The sequence below is a fragment of the Pelodiscus sinensis genome, chromosome 1, assembly GCF_049634645.1.
Source record: "Pelodiscus sinensis isolate JC-2024 chromosome 1, ASM4963464v1, whole genome shotgun sequence".
Classification (NCBI taxonomy): Eukaryota; Metazoa; Chordata; order Testudines; family Trionychidae; genus Pelodiscus; species Pelodiscus sinensis.
The window spans coordinates 46,072,150-46,094,773 of record NC_134711.1 but is presented as its reverse complement, the minus strand read 5'-3'; the positions used below and the strand labels follow the sequence as shown (position 1 = coordinate 46,094,773).

Genomic DNA, 22,624 nt, shown 5'->3' with positions numbered 1-22,624 from the left:
GTTTCACAAAAAATACTGAACCCCCAAAAACACTGGGAAATAATTCTGCTGAGCCAAAAAAAAAAATTGCAGGAAAAGTTGTTGAGTAAACAAAATAAAGGGACCAGGGCTGAAATGCAGTTGCAGCTTCTTTAATTCCCAGGCCACTCCCCCCTCCCTTCACCCCAGCATGTCCCAAGGAAAAACATCAAATTTTAGATGGCCAGTATTTTCTGAATTTTTTTACCGGATAGAAGGCACAAATACCGGGTTGTCCGCTTCAATACCAGACACCTGGAAACCCTAATTATGACAGAACAATGAGGAACCTTTCTTATGGTACCTTACAAGGCATGTGTTGTATTATCACAACCATATACAAATAATGACTATGGGGGTTATAGGGTACAGTGTATCACACTGATATAGTTTATTGCAGTAAGGCATTAGTGAGCATTTTATCTTAATTTTTTTCTGTTACCATTCTCATTTTTATGCCTCATTACTTGCACTCACTTAAAATCTCTCTTTCTAGCTAATAAACTTGTTCAACTTGTTTAATCCAGTGTGTTCAACTGAAGTGTCTAAATAACTCTTTGAGTTACAGGCTAAACCTTTCAGAACTAGGGCTCTCTGGTCCAGCAATCTCTGTTGTCCTGCCAGGCTGTGAACGTTTCTGGACCAGAGAACCCCAAGGGCTGGGAGTTGTGTGGCAGAATAGCCTGCTGTCGGGAGCCTTGCCAGGGCTGGCAGCCTGGTGTCAATGGGGCCAGCCTGGCAGCCTGGCCAGGCCAGCAACAATGGGACTGGCAGCCCTGTAGGGACCAAGAGTCCAGTCAGGCTAGCAGTAGGGAGGCTGGTACACAGAATCCCTGCTGGGCCATGGCAGTGGGGCCAGCAGCTTCAGCCGAGAGCCCTGCCAGGGATGGGAATCCAGCCAGGCTTGCAGTGGGGGGCAATGGCAAGGGGGCTGACATTGACCTTCCCTAGTCTGGCAAACTCCATCATTTGGGACTGGTCAGGTCCCTAGGGTGCTTGGCCAGGGAGGCCATTTAATTTTGGTCCCTTGGCATTGTGACGGGGCGGACAGGGGATGAACAGGGGATAGCCCAGGCCCAGCTGGCAGAGAAGGCCCCGCCCCTCCGACCCTGCTGGGCATGCTCCCAACAGCGGCCGGGTATAAAGGCAGAAGGAGCCCAGCAGTCAGAAAGGCCCCAGGGCGAAGGAGGAGACCAGGCTGGGCCAGTGTTCTTGCAGCCGCTGGGTCCAGAGTCGCAGCCCGCGCTGGACCTTGACACGGAGAAAGCAGCCGCCGACCCAGGGCGGCAGGAGCGCGCCCACAACCCCGACAGGTACTGCCTGAGAGGCGAAGGGGCCGGGGGGAACCAGGGCGCGGTAGGAAGCAGCCCAGGGCAAGGGAGACAAAGTTTGGCTCGGCGCGTATCGGCCGGATCCCCCGCCGAGCCGGCAGGAGCCACAGACCCTGCCTAAAGGGCCCTGGGCTGGGACCTGGTGGAGAGGGAGGGCCCGGGTCCCCCTACCACCCATTTTTCCCTTCCCTGGACAAGCGAACCCCAGGCCAGGAGAGGCTTCTCAGAGCGGCTAGGCCTCTCATACCGTATATGCCCTGATAGAAGGGCCTGGACTTTTGCGTTGAGACTTTGAAGTGCTGTACAGGCCCGGTCGGAGGGGGCCGAGCCCCTTGACGGGGGCGTACCCCCTGACAGGCATATTATTCCCTTTAAGGAATAATAGACTTAAAATATTTGTACTGTCCAAGTGGGGGGCTGGGAAGAACAGGACATACACTTCTGAGGGAAATCTGAGACTGGAGATGTGTTAGGGTGGTGGCATTGCCTTCCCAAAATTGCCCATGCTCCCACCACTTGGGAAGGCTGAGGATATGGCACGTCTGCCCAGCTCTGCAGCTGCCAAGAAGGGGCCATGGTGCGGCTTCTCAAGTCCCCAGTCACCAGGTGCTCCAGCTGGTCAGGAAGGGTGGGGCCATGCCACCCTCTGGGACTGGTGAGATATGGTGCAGTACCTGGAGTGGGGAACTGGCTTGGCTCCATACCAAAGGGGCAGGACCTCTGGAGGAAGGGGACGGGCTGGGGTTTGTCTTCCTTAGCTAGGTGTTCACCCATTGTTCATAGTCACCCTTCAGTATAACCAAGGCTGGTGAGTGTCAGAGAGCAACCCAACTGTGACAGGCAGATTGCGATTATTCGCAAATACTCAGGGCATTGCTTGCATGGCAGAAGGCTGTTTGTGGGCAGCCCAGCTGGGAGCTACTTTAGCAAAGTTTTGTAAAACATCTAATTAAGGTTTCATGGAAGAAGTAACACAGCCCCCCCCCCCCACACACACACACACTGGTCTGGACTGTACCCTGAATTATGACAGAGGACAGTAGCAGAGACCCTCCACTCTTTTCTCCTTTATTAGCCACGTCATCAGGCAGTAGCCTGCATCCCCCACGATGCACAATGACATCTGCACATCCCCGACCGCAAAGTTCTGGTGGGGAAAGAATGTGACCGCCTCCAGCTTGCCGTAGAGTCTTGAGATGCGAAAAATCCGGGCACTGCCTGACCACCTGACAAAAATGTCCATGGTGGTCGACCAAGGCCTGCAGCACCATAGAAAAGTAGCCCTTGTGGTTGATGTACTGGGCTGCTCCATGTTGAGGTGCATGGATAGGGATGTGAGTCCCATCAATTGCTCCCCCGTAGTTTGGGAACCCAAGGGCAGTAAATCCAGCAACGATCAGGTCCGGGTCTCCCAGGTGGATGACCCTCCACAGCAGGATGGAGTTGATGGTCCTCACCACCTGCAGAAGGAAACAAACACTCAAAATAGAGAATGAGGGGGGGGTGCCTGAGCCCTTGGGAAGTGCCCACCCCCTCCCATCCCCTTCTCCCCTAAACAGCCCAGGAGCCACCCCCTATGAGGCCACCACCACCACCCCTCCAGCAGCAAGGCTGTGTGAGAGTGGATGGCACAACCCCCTGGGGACAGGGCTCCCCCCCCCCCACTCCCACTCCACCCCACACACACCCTTCCTTCACTCCCCTTTCCCAAGGGTCTCCCTTTCCCAGAACTCCCCCCCACTGCAGGGACTGCAGCCCGAGAGTGTCTTGCCTTCAAGAGGAGGGCCCTGACAGTGGATTTCTCCATGCTGAACTGGTTGCCCACCGACCAGTAGCTGCCTGGGTGTCAAGCTTCCAGAGGGGATAGCGGGCTGCAGGTGGGTGTTGCGTTATTGGAGAGCAGAGGCAGGCCAGGCATACAGCTTCAAAAAGGTGGCCATCTGCATGCGGATGTTTTGGAGCCACTGCTGGTCATCCCACCACTCCATAACCAGCCAGTCCCACCTGTCGGAACTGGTGTCCAGCCTCCAGAAATGCCTCTCCACAGTTGGTTGCGGTTGCAAGGGTGTTGCTCCAGCATCCAGGGAGAGGGTCCCCAGAATGAGCACAGTGTCGAGTTCAGTCAGGACCAGGAAGTCAGCTGATACAAAGTGCTGCAGAAACTGCAGCATGACCGTGTGGGGCCATCACATGCCCAGGGGTAGCTCCGGCTCCATGACACAAAGGAAAAAGCTGAAGTGTCCAAGAAAAGCTGGGAAACCACAGCAGGCACGGCGAGAGCTTTGCTGTCCCTCGAAGAGGTAGCAAGCACGCAGGAGAAGCAGAGAAACAGCTGTCCAGGGGGGCCCCTTTAAGCGCATGTCTCTGCTAGGCTCCAGCACCAGCACTCGGAAGCAGCTGGTGACCTAAGGCCCTGCCTGAAGTGTTTCCAGGTAGCCTTTTAGGCAAGAGAGCATCCAATCAGTCTGGACACTATCTTTCAAAAAAGCACATTGCTCTTTTGATCTGCTTAGCCAGTGTGGACGTGGTCTTTCGGAAGACGTTTTTCCAGAAGATCTCTTCCAGAAAAACATCTTCCAAAAGAAGCAGTCTAGACATAGCCTCTGTGATGTAGCAGCTTGCAGGATTTTGTGCTTAAGGACATATCTTCAGCCCAGAGCTGGGCTATTTTTCCCCTTCATTTATATTGATTCTCATGGTCAGTAATATGTTAAAAACAAGGCAAGTGTCTATTATGCTCCCCAGGGCAGTGAGACATTTCCTGTCCCAGGAGTAGAGGTTTTCTATGGTAGCCGGTATTAGCTGGATAGCATTACTGTAAATAAAACCAGCTTGTGCCTCAGGTTATGCTATAATAACCATCCTCCATCTGGAAAAGTAACCTTGAGCATCTAAATGCCTACAATTTCCCTAATGTTCAGGGAAATAATTTAGTCATGTGGTGAATAACACTAATTTCCACCACTGTTTTTTAGAAATACATCCACTGCTGCACGTTCAAGGATCAAACCCACCCTCAGTTTGAATATTGTCACAATCCGACTGGGCATTGCTAATTCCCCGAGTGAAAGTGCCTGGATGAGTGTTTAGGTTCACTCTTCTTGCTAACATCTAAAGCTCTTAGCTGAAATGATGCTAAAGAGCTTCACAATTCTCTTCCCTTCAGATAGAGTGGAGACAGCTTGTGCAGAGTGAATCAATGCCATACATCAAGTAGTGTTTGTATATGTTTCAGTGTATCCAGGCAGAGTGTTTTAACTTTCCGTCCTACTGCCCGAGCTGTACTTTCCTGAATGTCAGCCAGGAAAATTTTTGTAGATTTGGCAGCGAGACTGTGGGAAGCCTGATTCAAGACCAGCCCGAGTTCTGTAGCAGAGTCTTTATATAAAGACAGAGGATCCGAACACCTTCCTTTGTTTCATGTTGCAAATGAATCCAAATGGAGCCCTGAGATTATAATCAGGTCCCATTGTATAAGCTCCAGGCTTTCCATTATTGTATTACATTTTTGGCATATAGAACTATATTATTTTTCAGCTGGAAAAATAATTTGATTCTTATTTTTTATCAGGGTGTTAATTCTTCAGGTCTTGAGCACTCCTCTGGCCCCCGGCCATTTAATTTTGGTCCCTTGGGCAATGCCTGACAAATTAAGATAAAGCCATTACAAAATGTTTCCCTTCAAAGAGAAAACAAAACCTATTTCCTGCTCTTATTAATTTGATGAAGTCAACTTCCATGTACAATTTCAGCATAATCAGAGTCACTGCACTAGGCTGTTATCTTACCACATACTGGTTCCTTAGCTGGAATGTGAGGGGGGAGAAAGAGTTGTCAGGTTTCCGTTAAGCTTTCAGTCACTTGGAGAAAATCCGAACAATAAACAGAGACATTTGTCAAGTGTGTGGATTTTTAGCACTAACCCAATTCAGCACCCTGGGCTTTTAAAATATTTTTGCTTTCAGAGCCTTAGCTATTGTGCTTTGATATACCTGGACATAAAAAACCACCCTAAATATTCTGGCCATGACAAGAGGATTAGTCAGAGCTGTGGAATAGGCTCTGCCCAGTTCAAGTATGTTCGAAGGAGCCAAATTCTGCCATGTTTTCAATGTGCAGATAACTAAAGTTCATGCCCTAGTCAAATCGTTTTTGATTAAGATGTTACATATTTTCCTCACCATCCTTCAAACACGAGGGCAATGGTATTTGCTTTTTTTTAGTCTTTCTGTATAACAAATAGCCTCTGCCATGGCAACGCAACCTAATGCCATCACTGAAGAGAATGCACAGTCTCCAGTGAGCAAACAGGAGATGTAAACCACAACTTGGGAAAATCTCCAAAATGATGCAAAAAGTTTTGAAGGGAAGTGGTAAAACAAATAAAGGAAACACAGCAACATGCCTGCAGCCTGGGGTTCCAAACACACAGCAGCTTTACTGTGTTTTCATCCCCAGCTGGTATCCGCGACACAAAACATACATCTCATGCCACAAGGGCTCCCAACAGCTTTGCTTCTCTCTTCAATACTCTCTTTGTAAAACCCTCACTTTTCAACAAAAACTGACTTAATCAAAAGGCCAGCTAGATAGCAGAAGTTCCACCAAATATTTTCCTACAGTCACATGGTTTAGGGAAGGACTTTCCTTAACAAGGAGGCTGTGTTCTGAGCACTGTTGAACTTATCTATTATTTGTTTATCCTGTTTGGGCCCGTAAAGGAGATGCTGCAGTATGTCTGTTAACCCGAGAGTGGCACTTCGCTTGCATTCTGGTCCACACCTAGCCTGATCATTCAAGCAGACCATGAGACTGTGCCATCATGTTCCTAGAGCTGGGAAAGTGCTTATTTGCTGATCACACTGCACCAAATTTTAGAATCAAAATTGTATGCTCAAAGCAGAGTGTGTGGGGGAAGGGCGGGGGGGGAGAGTGTGTGAGAGAGTATGTAAATAAGGGAATGATAAGTCTGGTTGGATTGCACTAGATCTCTGCCCCATCTACCCTCTCTTTTTAATATATTTAACACACCAGTGTTTCACTGACACTCAATGTGAGTAAAATACCTGTCCCACTGCTACTAACCCCTAGAGGGCAGACCAGTATATATACTAGAGCTGTGTGAATGAGTGATGTTTTGGTTTGCTGATCGTTCTGAATTAAGGAAAGTTTGGGTCAAACCAAATTCAAAGAACACAATACATTTTGGTGAATAAAAAAAATTCATTTCAGGGAGAACAAACTGGCCCCAAATGGATTTTTCTGGATAGAGGTGGCCAACTCCTTTATAACTTTTAGCCCTGTCTTTAGGGTGCACATCTGGTAGGTAGAGAACTTGGGTTCAATTCCCTCCTCTGTCTGACAAGGAGAAGGGATTTGAACTTGGGTTGCCCACATTGTGAGAGAGAGTCTTCGTCATCGTCTTATGGGATAGTCTGTGGGGACTCTCCCTCAAGCTCTCCTGTTAAAGCTGTTCCGCTGTGTGTAAATAATCCAGTAGACAGTGGAACAGGGACTTTATGGAACTTGATACTTTAGCTTTAAGTGCTGCCCAGCAGGTGATGAAATTATGGACTAATAAAAACTAAGTTTGGAACCAAAGTGAAAATTGATCACCATAGAGGTGTTCTAACATTACTATTCTATAAAGTAGAAGCAGCTACATTAAGTGAAACAGCTATCAGAAGAACATGAATACAACAACATAAGAATGTCCACAGTGGATCAGACCAATGGTCCATCCAGCCCAATGTCCTGCCTTCCTGCAGTGGCTATTGTCAGAGACTTCAGAGGAAATTAACTGAATAGTGTCATTATCAATTGTTCCATCCTCTGTTGTCCAGTCCCAGCTTCTGGCAGTCAAAGGTTATGGCGTACCCAGAGCATGAGATTTCATCTGTGAGTATCTTGGCATTGATGGACTTATCCTCCACGAAAGCTAAAGGCAGTAGAAAGTTCGTCAGAAGATGGTAGGTGTGAAGAGGAATAAGACAAATGAAGAAGTTAGAGGGAAAATTGGACAGAGTACAGAGTGCAGAATTGGCTGCAGTTGAAAAGATTAAGATGATGGGATGTAGATTAAGATGATACAGAGGACAAACAAATGATAGGATGTCAAAACGAAATAATGCAAATGTAATGCTGACAGGCAAAACCAAAACTGGCGCCTCTGGAGCTTAGTGTGTGAGCTTCTACAGCTTGAGCTATAAAGTCAGCTGGCTCTAAACTAAGGCTGTAGAGCACACTCATTATTCTCTCTGTAAGTGGTCTAAGTGCCACTACAAAGGAGACAATGAACCACACCCGGTAGGTGTGTGGGTTACACAAACACAACCCAGAGGTCAGTCAGATTAGAGGCTGACCACCAACTAGACAGCAGGACATACACGGAGACAGGACCAGCTGGGCTTAGTGGTGGAACAAGCCATGGGCAGAAATGAATAAAGAATGCACTGCTCCTCCTGTCTGTAAAAGTTTTTGGGTATGTCTATACTTGCCCCCTAGTTTGGACTAGGGAGGCAAATGAGGCAGTGCACTCATTGCATGAGGAGTAACAGTTAATTCAAGGGACGGGTTTTGAATCGGACTACCGCGTCTACACACAGCAAGTTAAATCAGGTGACTGGCATTTTAAAATGGCGACCAGTCGCAAATATGCTAATCAAGCACGGGATATTTAAATCCCGGGCTTCATTAACAACTTCAGTATGCTTCATTTGCCTCCCTAGTCTGAACTAGGGGCAAGTGTAGACATACCCTTTGGGATTAGAAGGAGGACCAGGGACTTGACTATAGGGCCTTCATATGCTAGGGAAATGTCCTAACCAGCAAAGAGAATGATTCTGTAGCCTGGTTAGGGATGTTAAGAAGTGTGTAATTCATTAATCGTGTAGTCGACAAAAATGTTGTAGACTACTTGATTAATTGATAAGGATTGGCACTGTTACCACTCTGTCCCGGCTTGTGCCGGGTTTCAGCAGCTACCCACGCTGAGGGGTACTTGTACTGCAGAGCCGCAGCGGGGGTTGATGCCAGGTCCCGGCATGAGCCAGGACTGAGCCAGTCTGCGTGCGTGCCGGTTCTTAGTGCTTGTACTACAGAGCTGCAGCAGGAATTTATGCCAGGACTGAGCTGGCCTATCAGCCAGCCCACTAAAAAATGTACTTGTGTGTGTATGTTGCATGTAGTCGATAGCGTTAACCGATAAGCACTCACTTATCAGTTAATCATTTAGTCGACTACACTATTACATCCCTAAGCCTGATGGCTAATATTTTATTTTAGTGAAAATACATGTTTTAAATCTTCCTCTATGACTCTTATTACAAAAAAAAAATTAGATTATCTGTCATGGTGTGGGGCCATTGTACAAAGTTACTAGAATCATGAACATACGCCTTCCCTGGTCTTGGTTTTCCCAATTTCCATTTAAATGAGCAAGGGGTCACCAGCTTCTCTGATGCAATACACACACTGAACTGGCTTGCCCTGAACCATTCACATTGTTTAGAATAGTAACACATGGGTGTACAACACTTGCAATATGTGATCTGATATAGTCCAGTGCAACTCAAGTGTGGAAAACACAGGAACGGCAAATGGTCTGATTGTTATGTGAGGTTTTCAAATAGATTTTCAGCAAAATCATTTCATAATCATTATCCACAGAAAATGTTGTATTATCCAATGCTGTATCACAGGGCATAAGGAGTAATTAAGGCTGTGGCACTCTTTTTCACTCTGTATTAAGAAAAGCACTTAAAAGGCTTAATCTTCTTGACATTTTTTGAGTAAAATATGAAGTGGCCAAAGTTACCACTAGCATAAGCAGATGAAACTCCTGTACTTTTACGTCAATAGGGAATTTGGCCCTTTTTTAAAGTTTCATCTAAAATAATCGATCCGTTTTCTCCAAATGAGGCTAAGAAGGAAAAAATCACAGGCTGTGTCTACACTGCACCCCTTTTCCGGAAAAGGGATGCAGATTAGACCAGTCGGAATTGCAAATGCCGCGGGAGATTTAAATATCCCCCGCAGCATTTGCATTTACATGGCTGCCGCTTTTTTCCGGCTCGGGGACCTGATGTCAGGAAAGTACCATGTGCTATCCCCATGAAAATCCACCCACATTGGGCCGAGTTTATAAGCCTCTGAAAATCTGTTTGCACATGCTCAGTAGAAACTTTTGAGTTAGGGGTTAAAGGCTCAAAAATTCCATCTGCACTGAGCATGCTCCATGCTCTTCTGCATGACTGGACATGAACCGTCCCCAAAGAGAGGCTGTACATGTTCCATCCTGGAGTTGCACACTGATCTTCACAACTGAAAATCTCTCTCCCCTCTGCTGTCAGTTCTGCCAATTGCAGATGCATAGGTAGTGTGGAGGAGGAGAAGGAATCAGCTTGCAGCTTGACTTAAATGCAGAGGGAGGAGGCCTGGGAAGGGTAAAGGTGTGTGTCAGGGTGTGCATGCATAGGCCCTATTGAAAAAGAATGGTGGGGGGCAATGGAAGGGAAGGAGATAGGAGCAGAAAAGAGGGGGGTTGGGGTGAGAATGAGTTAGGGAGAGATGAAGCTAGGAGCAGCCAGAGGAAGATGAGGAGCTGTAGGAGGGAGAGTCCAGGAGTAATAGAAGCAAACTGGGGAGAAACCCAGAGCAGAAGTTATGCAGGACAGCCCTGGCAAAAGCAGGTGAGGAGAGGGGATCAGAGCCAAGGAGGGAACATGAGAAGAAGCATAACTGTTAGTGCACATTCTTGAGGTGTTCTAAAACTGAAATACAGGAATCCTGGGTTCAATATTTTTCTGACAAATTACACCCTCTACTGGGGATAATAACTACTGTTAGCTCAAGTGGCAGATGTCTGTGCTGGGAATCTTAAGACCCCCAGTCCTGCTAATGATCCATGTGGAGTTTAATATGCTTCCACATGATGTAATTACTGTGTTTTTCAGTCTGCTTTTACAGTTCTTTAGAAAGTGAAAGTCTAAAAAAAATTGCTTAAAGAACACAGATTGCAAAATCAAAGACACAACAATCAGGAGATACCAGAATTCAGGTTTCCTATGAGACCTTAATGCAATGCAATGCAATATTTAAATACATGATATCTGGCCCCTGTTTCTATGTGATGCTGGGCAAGTCACAAACCTTTTTCATTACAACCCATCTGTGTGCTTAACTTGAGACACCTGAGGCAAGATTAGAGAAATGCTGAGCGTTTGGAGCTGGTGCTGCACTCTAAAAGGGATAGGTGCTTTAAAAATATCAGGCCCAAGGCTTCCCAATTTAAGCACTCAAAGTTGTTTGGCACACGTGACAATGTTTGCCTTCGTCACTCAGGCCCAGGTCCTCAAAGACATTAAAGTGCCTAACTCCCATAAAAATCAGGAGAAATTGGATGCCAAAATAACTTTGAGAGTCTGGACCTGAGTGCCTCAGTTTCCTATATGTAAAAAGGATCAGAAATAGAGTTTCACCACCTCCCCTTCAGAGAGGTGTTCTGAAGATACATTCATGTTTCTGGAGCATTCAGTTAGTGTGGTAAGAGCATCATAGAAAAGCCCACAATTAAATAAATATGTCTGCATTCAGTGCAGGGTTTGGCTGGTGTACAGTAAATAAGGCTTGTGGCTACTCATTAAATGATGCAGAAAAAAAGAAATATTGAATAACTACTCATTCAGTTAGCATGGTCTATGCAGTGTACCAAATGAGGCAGCAGTGGTGTAGGTAAAAAGTAGATGATCATGTAATTAAAGACTATCATTGATGTAAGTCTGTATTATTAATAAAGAGTATAATCTCAAGTTTGGTATTAACTAATTTCTGAGTGTTTGACATGGTGGCCTTAAAGTTCTTTTTTCATAAATGTTTTTTCTGTTTTCTAATAAACGTGACGACATACAGATTTGATTCAAAATGCCTGAAGGGGTGAATTTACTTATTTTGGTTCCATTTGCCATCTACACAAGCCCCTTAAGAAATATTCAGGCCTTGTTGCACTTTCAAAGTATGTTTTTCAAATCCTTTCAATGGGACGTTCTATCTATTAGGATGCATGAATCAAAGATTCTATATATTCTCTGATTAAATACAACAGAAAAGGGGAATTGGAGCATACAAACAGTGTCTCTGTTTTGTAGACTAAAAAAACCTCAAAGTCCAAGGGGCATAACTAGCACCATGAATCCAATATTTTCACTTAGAATCGGAGGTTAAACTGAGTCATTGTTTCTGAATTTGTGCCAGTTATGGACATCACGGACATAAGAAGGACTAAAGCATGTACATAAAGAATTGGAAGGGAGCAGATAAAAATATTTAATGTGACTAAATGAGATCTATGAAATGGGCATCCACATTCTAAATTACATTACAAGTAAAAACAATGAGGAGACCTATACTGGCGATATTTTGAAATAGCTATTCTGTGGTTTTTGAGCGTGCTCGTTATTTCAAAACATAACAGGCTCACTATTCCAACGTCCCTGTAAACCTCATTCCACAAGGAGTAAGGGACGTTTTAGAATAACGATTTATTGTGAAATAAGTGCTGTATAGACGGCGCCAAATTTCAAAATAAGATCATTCGAAATTAACTCGAAATAAATTACTCAATTTGCACAGTTCAAATTGCATAGCTTATTTTGAGCTCTGGGTGCAATGTAGATGCACCCTTAGAGACTAACAGATTTATTAGGGCATGAGCTTTCATGGGTACCCACTTTCACCCACAAAAGCTTATGCCCTAATAAATCTGTTAGTCTCTAAGGTGCCACCCTCATTGTTTTTGCAGATTCAGACTAACACAGCTACCCTCTGGGATTAAAAATAAAGTAACCAGGCAAATTGAATGAAGAGAAGCTCTTTGTAAAAGCTTGTGCTCAAAGGCAGAAGTGAATTGACAGGAAAATAACCCGAGGTCAAGATGTATGATTTATTAAGGGAAGGCTTGTGGCCTACATGAAAAATGCATCAATAAAAACATAAAGACATGAGACAATGGTGTCACATTCACTTTCTGAAATCATTTCCCCCCATGGTTACTCCCCACCAGAGTATGAATGAATGGTTTTTGCACAATTGTGAAAGTAGAAATGGTCTGCCCCTACAGAATTAACTTGCAAAGGTCATTTCGAGGCAATCTGTCATTTTCTTTTGAAATGACAGTTTCATTTTTATTTCTTTTTACTCTTTTGTAGTTATATACAGTAGTCATGAGGTGCTAAATTGACATGTGTGGGGTCTGAATGCCTCCACAGAATGGGGACCATACGGGCAAGCTTCCCACAGTACTCTGCTAATATACCTCATAGAGGAACCGGCTTGGTTCAGTTTCTACAGCTCTTTCAATCTGCGGAGACTGTTAATAGGATAGTGATTCTGCTTCTGCTGCTTTTTGGCTATGTCTAGACAGCAAGCTTCTTTCAGAAGAAGCTTTTCCGGAAGAGATCGCCCGGAAAAACTTTTTTAGAAAGAGAGCAAAAGCGCATTGAAAAAGCGATGTGCTTTTTTGAAAGATAGCATCCAATCAATGTGGACACTATCTCACTTTCAAGTTGTAATTAGTATGGACTGAGTGGCCAGAGTACCTGTGTTATTTCCTGGAGACCTTTTCGAAAGAACTCCTTCTTCTGCATCCACACACACCTTTTTCCGAAAAAGCTTTTTTGGTAAAAGGTTTCTTCCTCATAGAAGGAAAAACCCCTCCATTCTTTAGACTTTCTGTTGAAACAACGCTATAGCAATATGAACGTAAGTATAGTTTTTCCAGAAAAATGACTTTTTCCAGAAAAATGCTGCAGTGTAGACATACCCTTTGTGATGCAGACACCCATCTACTGGGGCCTGGACCAAAAGTGGAAAATGCATTTGAGATAGGGCAGTGAATAGACACCAGTGGGTAATAACTTTTGATCACAAGGGACATATCTTCATAGCAACTAGACAATCTCAGCTGGCCTGTGCCAGCCAACTCAAGCTTGTGGGATTTGGGCTGTGGGGTTGTTTCATTGCTATGTAGACTTCAGGTCATGGTCTACAGCCCAAGAACCCTTTCACCTCATGGGGTCACAAAGCTCGGGCTCCAATCCATAGTTCAAGCCTTTGGAGCCCAAGACAACTGGCATGGACTAGACATGGGTATTTAGTTGCTGTATAAACAGAGCAGCATAAGGAACAGGGCTACAGTTGAATTAACAGTTTGGAAGTAAGGTTTTCTGGATTGCTCCTTAGGTGATGCTCAGGCAGCTAACAGGAATGGAGCATATCTTCCCTTTGCAAAGACTTAGGTCTAGGAATTTCTTACCAGGAACAGTGAGTGGTGTGTTGAGGGCAGAAAGAAGAGTGGAGAATGTCATATGCTCTCGCTATCCACACATGGTCTGTTGGAGACAACTGACAGCTGGTACAAGTTACAGCAAACCCTAGCCCGAGCCAGGGCCATGGCTGGCGCAGAGAATCAGGGAGATGCCCATTTTGCTGCACTCAGCATCCAAAACTGAATGCTGCTTAGAATTAGACTCTGGAGTGCATTATTAGTCCCTTGAGCTGTCTAGTCCCACAAGACTGTTTTTATCTGAAAAATACCCAAAGTGTTCCTGTGTGTGCCCATCTCTCCTTTTCATGGGGACAAATTGTAAAGCGTGCCAGTCAACATGAGCATCTAATTAACCCTCCTCCCCAAATCTCAAAAGAACATTTAAATCGATTTGTGACTCGTGTACTCTGAAGAACTGGGATGGCATTTTTACACTGGAATGTGAGGGATATAAATATCTTAATAGTGTTTGTCTCTGACCTCAAGGAGCAACATGGAAAATGTCATAGTAACCCCAAGAAGTTGAAATAGCATATTGCAAACTTCGGTGAGAGAAAATGAGATCTCTTCAATGTTACTTATGTTACTCAGGGATGTGAATAATCTTCAGAATGGTTATTCTGAAATAGCTTATTTTTAAATAGAATGGCTACACTGCAGGGAAGCATCAAAATTAGGATGTGTCTAAACTATACCCCTCTGCCGACAGAGGGATGTAGATTAGGCACATTGCTATTGCAAATGAAGCAGGGATTTAAATATCTCGCACTTCATTTGAATAAAAATGGCCACTGCTTTTTGCCAACGCAGTCAATTAGGAAAGCCCTTTCTGACCAATCCCTTATGCCTCATGCAACTAGGTTTACAGGATCAGTCGGAAAAGGCTTTCCTTATCGACCAATTCCCTTCTAGACTGCCGCTTTTTGCTGGCAAAGTGCTGTGTTGGCAAAAAGCAGCGGCCATTGTTATTCAAATGAAGCTCAGGATATTTACATCCCGCTTCATTTGCAATAGCCATGTGCCTAATCTACATCCCTCTGTCGGCAGAGGGGTGTAGTTTAGATGTGCTATCTTGACTTATAGCTCCAGGAGGAATAATTTACAATGGCCCTGGAGGGAGGAGGGCTATTTTGAAATAGCAGAAGTGGAGCATCTACACATGACTTATTTTGAAGTAGCTATTTTGGAATAGGCATTATTCTTCATAGAATGAGGTCTATACAAGTCAGAATTAGCCGTCCATTATTTTGACATTATTTTGAAATATCGGAATTGCTGGGTAGACGCTCGCATAGTTATTTTGGAATAATGGCCATTATTCTGAAATAACTTTGCTATGTAGACACACCCTGAGTGACATAAGATCCTCAGACTTAAACACTGGATTAGACCACTCACAGAGGCAGGAGTTATTAAGCCAACTGGAGAGCTCTTTCCTGTTGGCTTAGACCATCTCTAGCACAAGCTTTGCAGCAGTGCAGATACACTCAGCATACAAAATCAAACATTACTTAAAATCAAACCCTATGAGGCATCACTAATCCCATGAGTTATCCAGTCCTGTGAGATAGTTTTTAAGTGCTGTAGTGTACTTGTAGCCTTGTTCTTTTGAGAGAGACTGGGGTAAGTTCATTGGATAATCTAAACTGGGAGAGAAGTTGAGGAAACAAGGATGGGTTTGGAAAATTTTAGTATGAGGGCTATTTCTTAACATTCATATAAAATAAGTGTTTTGTTATGTATTTCCCCCACACTGTGCCTTGAGGCTGCAATCAACAAAGCTAGCAGATTACAGAGGGAGTGGAGAAAACCCAGAGAAAAGATCCAAAACCTGTAGAACACAGGGGAAAATAGTCTTGGTATGTCCATCAGCTAAAGCAAATAGCAGATACTCAGTCTATATCAAAATCCATGTAAACAAGTTCTCCAAAAGGGAATGCAGACTGATTAGTCAGCTGCTTTTCTGCATCCCTCATTATGAGAAACAACCTTAATTTTGGACCTAAATTTAGTTTGTTTTTGTGATGCAGTGGCTCCTACGAAACATCTGCTCTTCCTCCATTTAGTAAAAATATTTAATCAGTAGAACTTGTTAAATAATAATCAAGATGACTAGTTTATAGATTATGTTTTTCATTCATTGCCGAATAATTTATTCATCAATAATATTTTCCACTATTTGGCTGCCTTCCATCAATAGCCAAAGACAATGTGTGAAATTATTTTCCAGTTTTTTCCTGTCACTGAGTGAAAAACACATTTGGATATAATTATGCACGCTTTTGATCAGCTCAATTCAGGAATTATCCCATCTTTGAATTAAAGAGCAATCCTGCTGGTTTATGTCCTACAATTAATGCAAGACAAGAACTAGACTACAACTTTACATACTGTGGAGTGCTGCAGGAGGCCAAGCACTGTGAGCTTCCAAATGGGCCAGGGAGCTATTATGGCTGGTCATCAGAATTCATTCTGCCTCAAGGGAGTGTGGGGAGCACAGTGTGCATAACATCTTGCTCAACCAATTGAAAAGGTGTCTCTCTGCTCACTTACTTGCTGGTAGATTGGGAGTTGGGGCTATTCAAAGCCCCCTCACCTAGACAGCCTTTTGGGGGCCACTCACACTGCCAGTAGCACTGATCCAGTCCCTCCCTAGTTAACTCACCACAATGCAGGGGAGCAGCATAAAGCAGCTGTGTATGTAAGGTCCACCCATGATGCTGTTTCCAGTGGCCTTAGATGCATGTTAGGCAGATAGCAGTTGGATAGAGGGTTGCACAGGTAGCTGGTTTTCAACCAGAAGGCCTGGCTGAAAAGGGACTGTGATGGCTCTGGTCAGCACTGCACACCAGGCTGTTAAAAGTCTGATCAGTGGCACAGCAGGGCTCCCTACTATGGGTCCAAATGGCTCCCAGAAGGCATGTCCCTCCTCTGGTTCCTATGTATAGGGGCAGATAAGACAACCTGGGGGGCCCACTCAAAGTATCAATTCTTCAGCTCCCATTGGCTGGGAATCAGGGCTGGGATAGAGCCTGCACCCTGCAGCCAGAGCTTCAGACCCCCGCACCCCCAACCCCCTGCACCAGCCCTAATCCCCCTCTTGCCCTCTGAACCCCTCAGTCCCAGCCTGGTACAACCTTCCGCACCAAACCCCTCATTCTCAGCCCAACTCCAGAGCCCACATGCCCAGCTGGAGCCTTTACCACCCCACACACATGACCCAATCCCCTTCTCACCCTCCAAACTCCTCAGTCCTAGTCCAGAGAACCCACCTGCATCCCTTAACCCAAGCCAAATCCCAGAGTTTATACTCCCAGCCAGATCCCTGACACCCCTGTACCCCAACTCCCTGTCCCAGCACAGAGCCCCCTCCCACACTCTGAGCCTCTCATTTCTGGCCCCACCCTAGGACCTGCACCCTCAGTCCAGAGTCTGTACTCCCTCCCACATCCCAACCCTCATCTCAACCCAGATCCCAATCCTATCCTAAAACTACTCAGCTCCATCCCCTAGACTGGAGCCCCTTTCTACCCCTAAACCCATCATCCTATGCCCTACTCCAGACCACACATCCCCAGTGAGAGCCTCACCCCCTCTCATATCTCAATCCAGAGCTCCCTCTTGCTTCCTGAACTCCTCATTTATGTATCTTATGGGCACAAAATAAAAATCTTAGAACCATAGGGCTGGAAGAGACCTCAGGAGGTAATCAAGTCCAGCCCCCTGCCCAAAGCAGGACCAATCCCAACTAAATCAACCCAGCCTAGGCTTTGTCAAGCCGAGACTTAAAAACCTCTAGGGATGGAGATTCCACCACCTCCCTAGGTAACCCATTCCAGTGCTTCACCACCCTCCTAGTGAAATAATTTCCAAACTAGACCTCCCCCACTGTAACTTGAGACCATTGCTCCTTGTTCTGCCATCTGTCACTACTGAGAACAGCCTCTCTCGATCCTCTTTGGAAGCTCCCTTCAGGAAGTTGAAGGCTGCTATCAAATCCCCCCTGCACCTACTCTTCTGCAGACTATACAAACCCAAAGCCTACAGCCTCTTCTCATAGGTCATGTGCTCGAGCCCCCTAATCATTTTGGTCGCCCTCTGCTGGACCCCCTCCAATGCGTCCACATCCTTTTTGTAGTGGGGGGCCCAGAACTGGACACAATACTCCAGATAAAGCCTCGTCAGAACCAAATAAAAGGGAATAATCTCTTCTCTAGATCTGTTGGCAATGCTCCTTTTAATGCAACCTAATATGCCATTAGCCTTCTTGGCTACAAGGGACTGTTGATTCATATCCAGCTTCTCATCCACTGTAATCCCCAGGTCCTTTTCTGCAGAACTACTACTTAGCTGATTGGTCCCCAGCCTGTAACAATGCTTGGGATTCTTCCGTCCCAAGTGCAGGACTCTACACTTGTCCTTGTTGAACCTCATCAGATTTTCTTTCGCCCAATCCTCTAATCTGTCTAGTTCACTCTGGATTCTATCTCTGCCCTCCGGCATATCTACCTCTCCCCCTAGCTTAGTGTCATCTGCAGACTTGCTGAGGATGCAATCCATCCCCTCATCCAGGTCATTAATAAGGATGTTGAACAAAACTGGCCTTAGAACTGATCGTTGGGGCATTCCGCTAGAAATGGACTGCCACGCTGACATCAAGCCATTATTCACTACCCTTTGAGCCCAACAGTCTAGCCAGTTTTCTATCCATCTTACAGTCCATTTATCCAATCCAAACTTCCTTAACTTGCTGGCAAGAATATTGTGGAAGACCGTATCAAAAGCTTTGCTAAAGTCAATGTATAACATATCCACTGACTTTCCCTTGTCCACAGAGACAGTTACCTCATCATAGAAGCTAATAAGATTGGTCAGGCATGACTTGTCCTTGGTGAATCCATGTTGACTATTCCTGATCACTTTCCCCTCTTCCAAGTGCCTCAAAATGGAGTCCTTGAAGATCCTCTTTACCGGGGACTGAGGTAAGGCTGTATGGATTGTCCTTCTTCCCTTTTTTAAAGATGGGTACTACATTTGCCTTTTTCCAATCATCGGGGATCTCTCCCAATCTCTATGAGTTTTCAAAGATAATGGCCAAAGTCTCTGCAATGACATATGCCAACTCCTTCAGTACCCTGCCAATTCCCTCAGTACTAGCTAGAGACATGAAGGAACACAAAAGACATTCTATAAACATATTAGAAGCAAGAGGAAGACCAAAGACAGGGTAGGCCCATTGCTCAGTGAAGAGGGAGAAACAATAACAGAAAACATGGAAATGGCAGAAGTGCTTAATGACTTCTTTGTTTTGGTTTTCACCAAGAAGGTTGACAGTGAGGGTATGCCTAACATAGTGAATGCTAGTGAAAATGGGGTAGATTTAGAAGTTAAAATAGGAAAATAACAAGTAAAAAACTTACTTAGATGTGTTAGATTGCTTCAGATCACCAGGGCCTAATTAAATTCATCCTACAATACTCAAGGAGCTGATAGAGGAGGTATCAGAGCCATGACTTTGAAAAATCAAGGAAGTGGGGAGAGATTCCTGAAGACTGGAAAAGAGCAAATATTGTGCCCATCTTTAAAAAGGGAAATAAGAACACCCAGGAAACTACAGACCAGTCAGCTTAATTTCTGTGCCAGGAAAGATCACTGAGCAAATAATTAAGGAATTCTTCTGCAAACTTCTGAAAGATAATAAGGTGACAGGAAAAAGCCATCATGGATTTGTAAGAACAAATCATGTCGAACCAATCTGATAACTTTCTTTGATAGGAGAACAAGTCTTGTGGATAAGGGAGAAGTTGTAGACATGGTATACCTAGACTTTAGTAAATCATTTTATATGATCCGTCAGGACCTTCTTATCAATAAACTAGGGAAATACAACCTAGATGGGACTAATATAAGATGGGTGCATAACTGGCTGGATAATCATTCTCAAAGAAAAACTTAAAAACGATGAATAGATTTGCAGCACCTTAGAGACTAACAAAAAATGTAAATGGTATCATGAGCTTTCATGGGCACAACCCACTTCTTCGGATGAAGTTGTGCCCACAAAAGCTCATGATGCCATCTACATTTTTTGTCAGTCTCTAAGGTGCTGCAAGACTCTTCATTGTTTTTTAAGTGCTTCCAGTTACAGACTAACACGGCTATCGCTCTGAAACTTTCATTCTCAGAGAGTAGTTATTAATGGTTTACAGTCATGCTGGAAAGGCATAATAAGTAGAGTTCTGCAGAGGTCTGTTTTGACACTGGTTCTGTTTGATATCTTCATCATTGATTTAGATAATGGCATAGAGAGTACACTTATAAAGTTTGCAGATGATATCAAGCTGGGAGGAGTTGCAACTGCTTTGGAGGATAGGGTCATATTTCAAAATTATCTGGATAAACTGGAGAAATGGTCTGAGGTAAATAGGATGAAGTTTAATAAGGATAAATACAAAGTACTCCACTTAGGAAGCAACAATCAGTTTCACATACAGAATGTAAAGTGATTGTCTAGGAAGGAGCACTGCAGAAAGGGATCTAGGGATCATAGTGGACCACAAGTGAAATATGAGTCAAGAGAGTGACACTGCTGCAAACCCCCCCCCCCCCCCCCCAAAAAAAAAACCCCGAACATGATTCTGGGATGCATTAATAAGAGTGCTGTGAACAAGACACAACAAGTCAGTCTTCCACTCTACTCTGCATTGATTAGGCCTCAATTGGAGTATTGTGTCCAGTTTCTTCACACCACATTTCAAGGAAGATGTGGACAAACTGGAGAGGATACAGCTTTCAAGTACCTGAAGGGTTGTTAAAAGGAGGAAGGAGAAAAAATTGTTCCCCACTGATCTCTGAGGATAGGACAAGAATCAATGGTCTTAAATTACAGCAAGGGAGGTCTAGGTTGGATGTTAGGGAAAACTTCCTAGCTGTCAGGGTGGTTAAACACTGGAATAAATTGCCTAAGGAGGTTGTGGAATCTCCATCACTGGATATACTTAAGTGCAGGTTAAACAAACATCTATCAGGGATGATCTAGATAATGCTTGGTCCTGTCATGAGGGCAGTAGACTGGACTTGATGACCTGTTGAGAACCCTTCCAGTTCTAATATTCTATGATTATAAAGGAGGCCCTCAGTCTTGGGCTGTAAGTAGCCCTGTTTCTAAGCAATTTGCCCTGATTTGACCTCTCAGAGCTGTCCCAAGGAAATCTGTTATATTACAAAGGCCTTTTAGAAAAAAGCCAAATTATAAACAAATAATGTAGCATTGTCTCCATATTATTTTATATTTTTTTCTTTTCTCTCCATTACAAAGCAATAAAAACTCTTTTAAATTGTACAGATATGAACAGGAAATAACACCCGCAGTCAGAGTCCTCTCCCCCTCCTGCACTCTAATCTCTTAGGCTAACCCAGTGAAAATGAGCAGTTGAGTGAGGATGGGGAGGGTGAGTGACAGAGGGATGGGGGGATGGAGTAAACTGGGGTGCAACCTCAGAGAAGAGGCAGAGCCTTGGAGGAGGAGGTAGGGTACGTCTACACTACAGCGCTAGTTCGAACTAACTTAGTTCGAATTAGTTAATTCGAACTAAGCTAGTTCGAACTAACGCATCTAGAACTAAAAACTAGTTCGAACTAGCGTTTTGCTAGTTCGAACTAGCAAGTCCACATTGAGTGGACTCTGAACAGGGCTTAAGGATGGCCGGAAGCAGTGCAGGCAGGGCATAAAAGGAGGACTTAGAGCGTGGAGATGCTGTCTCAGGCTAGCCGAGGGCTGCGCTTAAAGGGTCCCGACCCCCACCCCGGACACACAGTTCTAAGGGGTGCCCCGCTTGCAAAGAAGTTCTGGCTTGGAGTGCCCTGAGTGCCCACACTGGGCACATCACACCACTCGGCCATCAGCCCGGCTGCACTTGCCGCAGGCTGCCCCAGAAGCCCGCAGAGCCAGCCCAGTCCTCCCCATCGGGGGCTCGTACCCCATTCCTCCCTCACCTCCTTCCACTTACCCTTCCTTAGCCCCCCTTCTTATTGATGTACAAAATAAAGATAACGTTTCTTCCAACATTGACTCTGTCTTTATTGAAAAAAAACTGGGGGAGACTGGGAAAAGGAGGTGGGAGAGGGGAAGAGAAAGGCTGGGAGAGGGGAGGGCAACTAACATGATCAGGGGTTGGGAACAGGTCCCAGATGAAGAAAGGCTACAGAGACTGGGACTGTTCAGCTTAGAAAAGAGGAGACGGAGGGGGGACAGGATAGAGGTCTCTAAAAGCAGGGGTTGGGTGGAGAGGGTGCATACAGAAAAGTTCTTCCTGAGTTCCCATAAAGAAGGACTAGAGGACACCAAAGGAAAGGAATGGGTAGCAGGCTTGAAACTAGTAAGAGAAAGTTGTTGTTCTTGACAAAGCAAATAGTTAACCTGTGGAACTCCTTGCTGCAGGAGGCTGTGAAGGCTACAACTAGAACAGAGTTTAAAGGGAAGTGAGATAAAGTGATGGAGGTTGGGTCCATGGAGTCCTATTAGCCAGAGGGTAGGAGTGGTGTCCCTGCCCAAAGTTTGTGGAAGGCTGGAGAGGGATGGCACGAGACAAATGGCTTGGTCATTGTCTTCGGTCCATCCCCTCCAGGGTCCCTAGGGTTGGCCGCTGTTGGCAGACAGGCTACTGGGCTAGATGGACCTTTGGTCTGACCCAGGATGGCCATTGTAAGCTCAGGGCTCAGTGTCGGGGGTCTCAGTGGACCCCCTTGATTTTCATGCACACCTGGTCCTGGGTGTCCAGGCTGGCAGCTCTCCTGCCCTAGCCAGCCACTTTCCTGTGCCTAGTGCGGAGATCGTGGACGAGGTCCACGATGTCCGCACTAGCCCAGGAAGGTGCCCGCCTCTTGCGGTCCAGGGCAAGCTCCCGGGAGCCGCCAGCCTGGTCCCGGCAAGAGGGGGTGGGCTGGGGGGCAT

General features: G+C 45.3%; 1 long non-coding RNA gene across 1 annotated transcript in view; it reads right to left on the bottom strand.

The window, feature by feature from the left end:
* Positions 1-2,402: 2,402 nt before the first annotated feature.
* LOC142829510 (uncharacterized) overlaps positions 2,403-22,624 on the bottom strand; it is a 115,533-nt gene continuing 95,311 nt past the window's right edge. The window contains exon 3 of the long non-coding RNA XR_012903944.1: positions 2,403-2,809. This is a non-coding gene — a long non-coding RNA (uncharacterized LOC142829510). The remainder of the gene's footprint in view (positions 2,810-22,624) is intronic.